The sequence below is a fragment of the Equus przewalskii genome, chromosome 18 (assembly GCF_037783145.1).
Source record: "Equus przewalskii isolate Varuska chromosome 18, EquPr2, whole genome shotgun sequence".
NCBI lineage: Eukaryota > Metazoa > Chordata > Mammalia > Perissodactyla > Equidae > Equus > Equus przewalskii.
The window spans coordinates 4,800,259-4,810,331 of NC_091848.1; the positions used below are offsets into that span (position 1 = coordinate 4,800,259).

General features: G+C 41.1%; 1 pseudogene; it reads left to right on the forward strand.

The window, feature by feature from the left end:
* Window positions 1-8,268: 8,268 nt before the first annotated feature.
* LOC139077069 (small ribosomal subunit protein uS2 pseudogene) lies at window positions 8,269-10,073 on the forward strand (annotated as a pseudogene).

Here is a 10,073-nt window from a genome sequence, read left to right on the forward strand (position 1 = left end):
ACGTGGCCCCGAGCACCTAGGAGTCATGTGAAGGTGACCCTAGCCTCCTTACCATAGTCAAAATCCCACTCAGGGGTGGAGAGCTAGCGTGCTGATGATACATGCAACGCACGTGGTGGCATGTCGAACAACAGCGCAAGCGCAAGGAAAACCCCATCTCCACGAGCCATGATACTACACTCTACAGGCACTCCTCCTCAGCCTTCGCCTAATAAAACCCCCATAATCCTGCTCCCTAACTAGTCAGTCACTTGCCCTTTCCTTTCCCACAGGCCCCCTTGCGCCTCCCTTGTGCACAAGCTAATAAACTTTCACTTTTCTACTCCCGTCTGTTGTCTCTCCTGATTTCCATCCTGGGGGACAATAAAAACCCAATGTGCTGGTAACAGTAGCAAGTAACTCAACAAATATTTATTCTTTATCTTTCTTTTCTTTAGGAGCTTAAGATCCAGTTGGGATGATAAACTGCAAACCCCTGAAGAGGTAACGAAAAATCCAAGCGGTAAGCCACAATTCACATGCACTGAGGTGGCTGGAGAAGATGATCTTTAGTGTCCCTTCCAGCTCTAAACATCGATTATTCTCTGGCAGCCGCATGAAAAGTGTCACCGGGCAGTGCATGATGAATTGGCAGTTGGGAGGTGCAGACACTAAGGGCTGTGAGGTCGAAGAAGGGAGGGGCTGCCCCTGGCCAGAATGGTTTAGGAAGACCATTAAAAAATTCCAAGCTGTCTGAGCTGCAACAAAGCCCAATTCAATTAGAGCGCCTGGCAAGAGTCTGATGATAATACAAATTCAGGCCAAGCTGAGGAGAATAAGAAACATAAAATACCATAGAGAAAGAAGAAAGGAAAAGGCAGTATCAGCAATTTGGTTTGGGAAACACACAAAGAATACTAAACAGCTTCATACTTTTCATCCTGACAATAGTCTTGGAGGGTAGGCAAGTATATCAGCCCTGCTGAGAATCCCCTGTGAGTGAGCAATCTGGTAGAAATATGTTCGATGACAATAATAGACAACCTGGCCAACAATGGCTTAAACCAATCAAGTGGGATTTTTCCCTAAAAAGAAAGAACTCTAAAGGTGGACGGTCCAGGGTTGATGCCTGTGCATTATAACACAGCCAAGACAGGGCTCCTTCCAGCTCTCTGCCTCCTCTTCCTTCGCATGATGGCACTTGTTGCCTTCTGGTCAGCAGATGTCTGTTGTGCCCGCAGGCATCACATTTGCAATTCAGACAGGAAGCAGAGAGAAGGGCAAAGGAGCAAAGCATGAGGGCAAAATGGCATACCCACTGAGTCTGTGCCTTTTTATTAAGAAAGCTAAAGTGCTCCTGGAAGATTGCCCAGTAGATTTCCTCTTGCAGCCTGCTGGCCAAAATTGTGTCTCATGGTTGTTCCTAGTGGTAAGGAGAGTGAGGAGAAGGGGAATGTGGATGGGTTAGTCAGGCGACCAAGGATGAGGCAAAAGTGTTGAAGCCTTCTGAAAAAAGTTACTACGAAAGATAAAACCAGGGAGTTGTTTTCCTCAAATAGAAATTTATATCCTATTTTTTTTTTCTTGGTGAGGAAGATTGGCCCTGAGCTAACATCTGTGCCAATCTTCCTCTATTTTGTATGTGGGACACTGCCACAGTATGGCTTGATAAGCAGTGTGTAGGTCCACACCTGTGATCTGAACCGGTGAACCCCAGGTTGCTGAAGCAGGGCATGTGAACTTAACCACTATGCCACTGGGCCTATTTTTTAAAAAATCAAACTTTTAAAAACCTTGTGATAATTGGAGATTCACAGGTAGTTCTAAGAAACAATACAGAGAGGTCCCCTGAACCCTTTAACCTATTCCCCCTGTGGGGACCTGGAATTGGCCACCCCAAGATATGTCTCTTTGGCATCAGGATTATTTGAAGCTGATTGCTTTTGATAAACTGGGACAGGGAAGGAGGCTCTGAGGAATGGAACTCGCCCTTTGTTAGGACACGTTTACATTTGTAAGGTAAATCTCTATCTGTAAAAGGTGCCCCCCTCTCTGTACCAGGAAGAGGAAAGGAGATGACCTTCTCTCTAGAAACTCTTAATCAATACCAAAGGCAAGGACTTAAATCTGCATTTTATTGTGCTAGTCTGGTAACCTCCTGTAACTGACTTCCCTCCCCCTCCCAACTTGGGCATTTCTTAAGGATTAAGCATCTTTCCTTAGGCTAGAAACTGATTGCTGCGCTCACCTGTGACCACCCAGCTCCAGACAATTGACTAGCCTCCTGCTACGCCCACCGAGATAGCTGACCATTACCTGCTGTGTCCATCAAGCACTGTGCCGACAGGGCAAATCTTGTGACTATTGTGGGAGGGACATTTCAATCACATGTGAAACACCCTATTTGGGGGTATATAACCACTCTGTGCACCCCACTTCTTCAGTGCCCTTTCTTCCTTCGGGAAGAAAGGCCCCGGGCCATGGTTCCTCATAAAGCTTTGTTTAATTTTCTCTTGCTCTTCTGTCTCATGTGAATTTACTTCGTTCTCCAGCCAGACGAACCCCCATTTGGGGAGAGGAAATGTCTTCCTCCCCTACACCCCCAAGGGTAACATCTTGCAAAACTACAGTACAATATCACCACTGAGATTGACATGGATACAGTCCAAAGACAGAACATTTCCATCACCACAAGGATCCTTCATGTTGTCCTTTTACAACTACACCTACTTCCCTCCTGCCCTTTGCCTTAATCTTATTTTCCGGCAACCGCTAATCTGTTCTCCAGCTTTCTAATCTTGTCATTTCAAGAATGTTATATAAATGAAATCAAACAGTATGCAACCTTTTGGAATTGGCTTTTTTCACTCAGCATAATTCTCTGGAGATTCATCTGGGTTGTTGTTTGTGCAATAATTCATTTCTTCTTGTTGCTGAATGGTATTTCATGCAGTGGATGTAACACAGTTTGTTTAATTGCTCACCTGTTGAAAGACATCTGGGTTGTTTTGGCTGTTACAAATAAAGCTGGTATAAACATTCGTGTACAGGTTTTTATGTTAATATAAATTTTTCTTTCATCACTGTAACTGTGTAGGAGTACAATTGCTATGTTGTATGGTAGTTGCATTTTTGGTTTTTTAAGAAACTGCCAAGTTATTTTCTAGAGTGGCTATACCATTTTACGTTCCTACCAGCAGTGTACTAGCAATCTAGTTTCTCTGCATCTTTGCCAGCATATGGTGTTATCACTACTTCTTTTTTTAGCCATTCTGATTGATGGGAAGTGACATATCATTGTGCCTTTAATTTGCATACCCCTAATCACTAATGATGTTAAACATTGTCGTATCTGCTTATTTGACTACTAGATGCCCTCTTCAGTGAAATGGCTCTTCATATCTTTTGCTCATTTTCTAACTGAAGTACTTTTTCACTTTCAAGTTTTGAGAGTTCTTTATATAGCCAAGATACTAGTCCTTAGTTAGATATGGTTTACACATATTTTCTCTTGGTCTGTAGCTTGTCTTTTTATCTTCTTAACATAGTCTTTCACAGAGCAAAATTTTTAATTCTGTTGATGTCCAACTTACTAATTTTTCCTTCTATGGATCATGCTTTTGGAGCCAAGTATAAGAATTCTTTGCCTTGTCCTAGATCCCAAAGATTTTCTCCTGAGTTTTTTGTAAAAGTGTTATAGTTTTACATTTTATCTTAAATCCATCATCCATTTTGAGTTAATTTTTATAGAAGGTGTGAGACCTAAGTCAAGGTTTATTTTTTTCCTTATGGATGGATATCCACTTGCTTCAGCACCATTTCTTGAAAAGGCCATCTTTCATCCATTGAATTTCTTTTGTACTTCTGTCAAAAATTGTTGGGCATATTTTGGGGGTTCTATTTCTGGTTTCTTTATTCTGTTTCAACGATCTGTATGTCTGTTCCTCCACCAACACCACACAATCTTGAGTACTGTAGCTCCAAAAACAAAATCTCGAAATTGGGTAGAAAGATTCCTCCCACTTGAGTTTTTTTTTTTTTGATTTTATTTTTCCTTTTTCTTCCCAAAGCATCCTGGTACACAGTTGTGTATTTCTAGTCGTGGGTCCTTCTAGTTGTGGCATGTGGGATGCCATCTCAGCATGGCTTGACGAGGAGTGCCATGTCTGTGCCCAGGATTCCAAATGGCGAAACCCTGGGCCGCCAAAGCGGAGTGCGAGAACCCAACCCCTTGGCCATGGGGCCAGCCCCTTCCCACTTGAGTATTTTCCCCCAAATTGTTTTAGCTATTCTCTTTCCTTTGCTTTTCCACATAAATTTTAGAATAATCTTGTCTACATCTACAAAAAAACCTTATTGGAATTTTGATGAAATTTCATTACCTTTATATGTTAATTTGAAGAGAATTGACGTCTTTACTATGTTGAGTCTTTCAGTCCATGAATAGGGTGTGTCTCTCCACTTATTTAGATCTACTTTGATTTCTTTCACCAGCATTTTGTAGTTCTCAGCATACAAGTTTTGGACATTTTGTTAGATTTACCTAAGTTTTTCCTTTTTTGAGCAACTGTAAAGGGTGTTGTATTTTAAATTTCAGTGTCACATGTTAATTGCTAGTGTATATAAATATAATTGACTTTTAATGTTTATCTTGGATCTATGACCTTAACGATCTCACTTATTAGCACTAGCAGATTTTTCTTTTCTTTTTTTGTAGATTCTTTGGAATTTACCCATGTAGGCAGTCACGTCCTTTGCATTTAAGGGCAGTTTTATTTCTTCCTTTCTGTTCTGTATGCTTATTTCCTTTTCTTGCCTTACTGCTCTGGATAGAACTTCCAGCACTATGCTCAATAAGAGTGGTGAGAGTGAATATCCCTGTCTCGTTCCCAATCTTAGGAGAGAAAACAGTCACTCTTTTACCACTAAGTATAATGTTATCTGTAGATTTTTTGTTGATGCTCTTTATCAGGTTGAAGAAGTTCCCCTCTATTCCTATTTTCCTAAGAATTTTCATCATGAATGGGTGTTGAGTTTGTCAAATGCTTCTTCTGCATCAATTGATGTGATCATGCGATTTTTCTTTTTGAGACTGTTAATATAGTGGATTACATTGATTTTCTAGTGTTGAACCAGGCTTGTATCCCTGGAATAGACCCCACTTAGTCATGGTGTATAATTCTTTGTATATATTGCTGAATTCTACTTGCTAATACTTTGTTAAGGATTTTTGCATCTACATTTATGAGGATATTGGTCTGAAGGGTTTGTTTTGTACTGTCTTTGTCTGGTTTTGCTATCAAGGGAATAATAGCTTCATAAAATGAATTGGGAAGTGTTCCCTTCTCTTCTCTTTTCTGGAATAGAATTGATGATAATTTTTCTTTAAACATTTGGTAAAATTCTCCAGTGAAATATCTGTAGGTTTTTTAGGACAGAGTGGGGTTTTTAAAGTACAAATTCAATTTCCTTAGTAGTTATCAGGTTATTCAAATTATCTACTTCATTTTGGATGAGGTGTGGTAGTTTGCGCTTTTTGAGGAATTGGTCTATTTCATCCAAGTTTTCAAATTTTAGTGTGTAAATTTGTTTGTAGTATTTCCTTATCAAAATCCAACTCTTTACCAGTTGTCTAAATCTTCAAGATATTCAGAAACACTGCATATGTTGTCAATTTTTAGTTCCTTGTAGAAATCTCTCACAGCCAGTCTGGAGTGAAACCCCTCTGTGCAGCACACAGCTGTCACCTTGGGATTTTGCTAAACTTCTCTCTTGTTTCCTGAGTCCTGTCTCTTCCTTTTTCTTGGTTTATATCTATCAGTAACTTCCTCAGAAGGGAAACTGAGAATACCAGTTCTACACTCACACTTTATTGATAGTTTGATGTAGAATAGAATTCAAGGTTGGAAATAATTTTCCTTCAGAATTTTCAAAGTATTTCTCTATTGCCTTCTTGTTTCTGATGGTGTTGTGGAGAAGTCTGAAATTATTGTGAGCTTGATCCTCCGTATGTGACCTGGTTTTATCTCCCTGGAAGCTTCCAGGATCTTCCTTTCATCACAGTGCTCTAAACCTCATGATAATAATCTCTAGTGTGTGGGGGCCAGCCCAGTGGTGCACTGGTTAAGTTTACACGTTCCACTTCTTGGCGGCCCAGGGTTTGCCAGTTCAGATCCGGGGTGCAGACATGGCACCGCTTGGCAAGCCATGCTGTGGCAGGCATCCCACATATAAAGTAGAGGAAGATGGGCACGAATGTTAGCTCAGGGCCAGCCTTCCTCAGAAAAAAGAGGAGGAGTGGCAGTAGTTAGCTCAGGGCTAATCTTCCTCAAAAAACAAAACAAAACAAAACAAAATAATCTCTAGTGTGTACTTATTTTCAGCTATTTTGATGGGAATACGGTGGATCCTTTCAATCTGTAAATTCATGTTCTTACATTCTGGAAAGTATTTCTTGGATTATTTCTTCAATAGCAATAATTTTTATAACAACGTGGGAGAGCAAATGGAAGGCTTTTCAACCAACTGAAAAGCATCCTAAAGTAAATCAGCTACACACCTAGACATTTCAGAAAATACTTTTTTCTGACATCCAAATCTGCTTACTTACACTCCCTGTACATCCTTGGAATCTCGCCTGAAACTTAACTTCAAATGATACAAAATGTCCATGCATGGGCCGACCCCGTGGCCGAGTGGTTAAGTTTGCATGCTCTGCTTTGGCGGCCCAGGATTTGGCTGGTTCGATCCCTGGGCGTGGACATGGCACTGCTCGTCAAGCCATGCTGAGGCGGCATCCCACATGCCACAAGTAGAAGGACCCACAACTAAAAAAAATACACAACTACGTACCGGGGCGCTTTGGGGAAAAAAAGGAAAACTAAAATCTTTAAAAAAAAAAAAGTCCACCTAGGCAAAGTAAGTTCATTTCTAAAGTGTGTGGGGAGGCAAATTCTCCCTATCACTGCCACACTGGCTGGTGATACAAGTGCAGTTTTGCTGTCTTCTGCATTCTTGCTACACAGGTGAAATGAGAAAACAGAGCACCAACCATCTCTGAGACCACCTGAGGGGAGGAGGGGAGGAGGATTTCAGCACGATTGAGACAGTGACATGATAGCAACTGCTGAAAAGAAGGATCAGAGCAAAAATGTCAGTCGCGTATCCCCGGGTTCTTAGTTCTGTGAGACCCAGTGCATATGAAGTTTTATTGTTGGAAGTTATGTTGGTGCATCTAAATTTGTTCATTTCTGGTTTTTTCTTTGTTCCTCTTCTCTTTTACCATATCTACAAAATTTATCCTTATAAAATATTTCTTCATCTATGACTATAGGAGTGGTTCTCTCCCATCACTAACATCTAAAAGCTAAAAGTCATTCAGAGATTCTGTCTTTTAAAAATTGCAGTAAAACATTAAAAATTCAATCTCTGATATTTTGGAATTTGCAAAAGTGGAGAAATTTCTCAAGTATTACTATTGCAATTTTATTATTTTTTTCTGTTTTATTTCTTGGGATTCTATTTATTTCCTGAGATTTTATTTATATCTTTTAAACTTCTTGTTGAAGTGTAACACACATGGAGACAAACACACAATCATGTTATAGCTGAATGAATTTCACAAAATGAATACTCAAATTTTATTTTGTTTATAATTTCTTTATATCATAATATAATTTCTTTATATTGTAAACTAATAGTGAAGATTGCAAGGGAGATGTTTCCAATTCTGTACATTGGATGTATCAAATACAAACCATTCCTTGCTATTTAACGCAATTGTTGTTAAGGAGCTCCACCTGAGAATCACACGCCTCCATCCATAATAGCTTTTTGCAGTTTACCAAGCACTTCTTTTTGTGGCTAACTAACGCTTCTACATACCTTATCTCAGTCTGTTCTCACAACTTTATGAGGTAAGGGTTATTTCATGGTTTTAGAAAGAAGGAGACAGAGGTTCAGGGAGGTAAAGCAACTCCTTCAGGCCACAGGGTCTATAGGTCACAAATGTTGGGCATGAAGCAAGGCCCTTAAAGCTTGGGTCTGGTATCAGCTTGAGGAGACACTGCTTTTCTGTGGTGAAAGCTGTGAGGTGCTGCCCAGACCCTCTTCAGGAATGAAGGACTTACTCCTTATTCCTGCTGCTGCAGGAAGCTCTCCGTTTCACCCACTTCTGTGACCACTTGGCTGAAGACAGAAACTTCACCCAAAGTTACGCCTCCTTCCGGGGGCAGTCGCATCCAATGACTCCTGGATGAGCAAAGGCCTAACCCCCTGGGGAAACTCTGAATGGTCCTCTCAGCTTCAGAGCTCCCTGTGGTTGGGGATGGCCACCCTCAGACTGCCCCGCTGCACGACTTCTCCCTCTACCCAATTGTGGTTCTGGTCCTTCCCTCCCACAGGTGATGATTCCAAGTGTACTTCCAATAAACCTCTCCTGTGCTAATCTCCAATCGAAGACATCCCGATATCCCCAATGTGCTGTCACATTCGATAGTGTGAAAAAATCACACCACACATTTGAAAGTTCTGTGCAGAATTTTATTGATTGGCAGACATTAATTGAGCATTTACTACTTGCTAAGTATTGAAGATACTTAAAGTTAATAAAAGTCTACCTATTTTAAAACATTCATTCAATCTATCTACTAGAAAGTTATGTTTAATTTAAAACAAAAGAGGTAAAAATCAATACCTATATTTACCTAATCGTATGAGGAGATTTTATGGATTCTGATCTAATTTCTTTTCATTAGTTTGTGGATAACGAACCTGTAATGTGCTAGAAGGTCATAATCATCTAGTCCTTCTACGAATTCCATTTTAACACCAACGTCAAACACACAGAATTTAAGATTGTAAAAACATACTAAAGCTAAGATTTGAATAAGGACAGATACATTGAATGTAAGGACTATAGGACAAAAGAACCCATTTTTCCAAGGTGAGATTTGAGGATTAAATAAAAAACTGCAAAATGAGTTTCTCCGTGGTATAATTTGCCAATATTATCCCACTCTGAGACTAATCCTAGCAAGTTCATCCTAGGCTTGTGGCACTAAGCACTTACTTCTGACATCTGGAGATCTTAATATGAGGGGTGGGAAGTGAGAAGAAAGATACAGGTACTTCCTGCCACATGAGTATTTCATTTATCAAAAGCCTGTGGCCTTTTAGCACTAATCAGAGAGGGGTCCATATGGCACTGTTCTGAGTTCCCTCTTGTAACTTAAAGGGAAACTTTCACCGTGTCTGGAGCCTTTGATGTCCTGCAAATGAAGGAGGAGGATGTCTTCAAATACTTTGCAGCAGAACCCACTTAGATGGTGGCCCCAACCTTGACTTCCAAATGGAAAAGTACATCTACAAAAGGAAAAGTGATGGCATTACCTCATAAATCTGAAGAGAAGCCTGGAGAAGCTTCAGCTGGCTGCTCGTGCCATTGTTGCCATTGAAAACTTGGCTGATGTCAGTGTCATGTCCTCTAGGAATACTGGCTGGTGAGTTGTGCTGCCACTGGAGCCATTCCTATTGCTGGTTCTTCACTCCTGGAATCTTCATTAACCAGATCCAGGCAGCCTTCAGGGAGCCGTGTCTTCTGGTGGTCACTGATCCCAGGGCTGACCACTGGCCTCTCCCAGAGGTGTCTTATGTTAACTTGCCTACTCTTGGCCTGTGTAACACAGACTCTCCTCCGTGCTTTGTGGATATTGCCATTCCACGCAACAAGAAGGGAGCTCACTCAGCCGGTCTGATGTGGTGGATGCTGGCCTGGGAAATTCTGTGCTCGTGTGGTACCATCTCCTGTGAACACCCATGGAGGCCATGACTGATCTCTACTTCTCCAGAGATACTGAAGAGACTAAAAAGGAAGGGCAGGCCACTGCTGAAAAGGCTGTGACCAAGGAGGAGTTTCAGGCCCCGAATTTACTGCTACTCAACCTGAGGTTTCAGACTGGCCTGAAGGTGCAGGTGCCCTCTGTGCCTGTTCAGCAGTTCCTGCTAAAGACCGGAGTGCTCAGCCCACCACTGAAGACTGGTCTGCAACTCCCACTGCTCAGGCCACTGAATGAATAGGCACAACCACTGAGTAG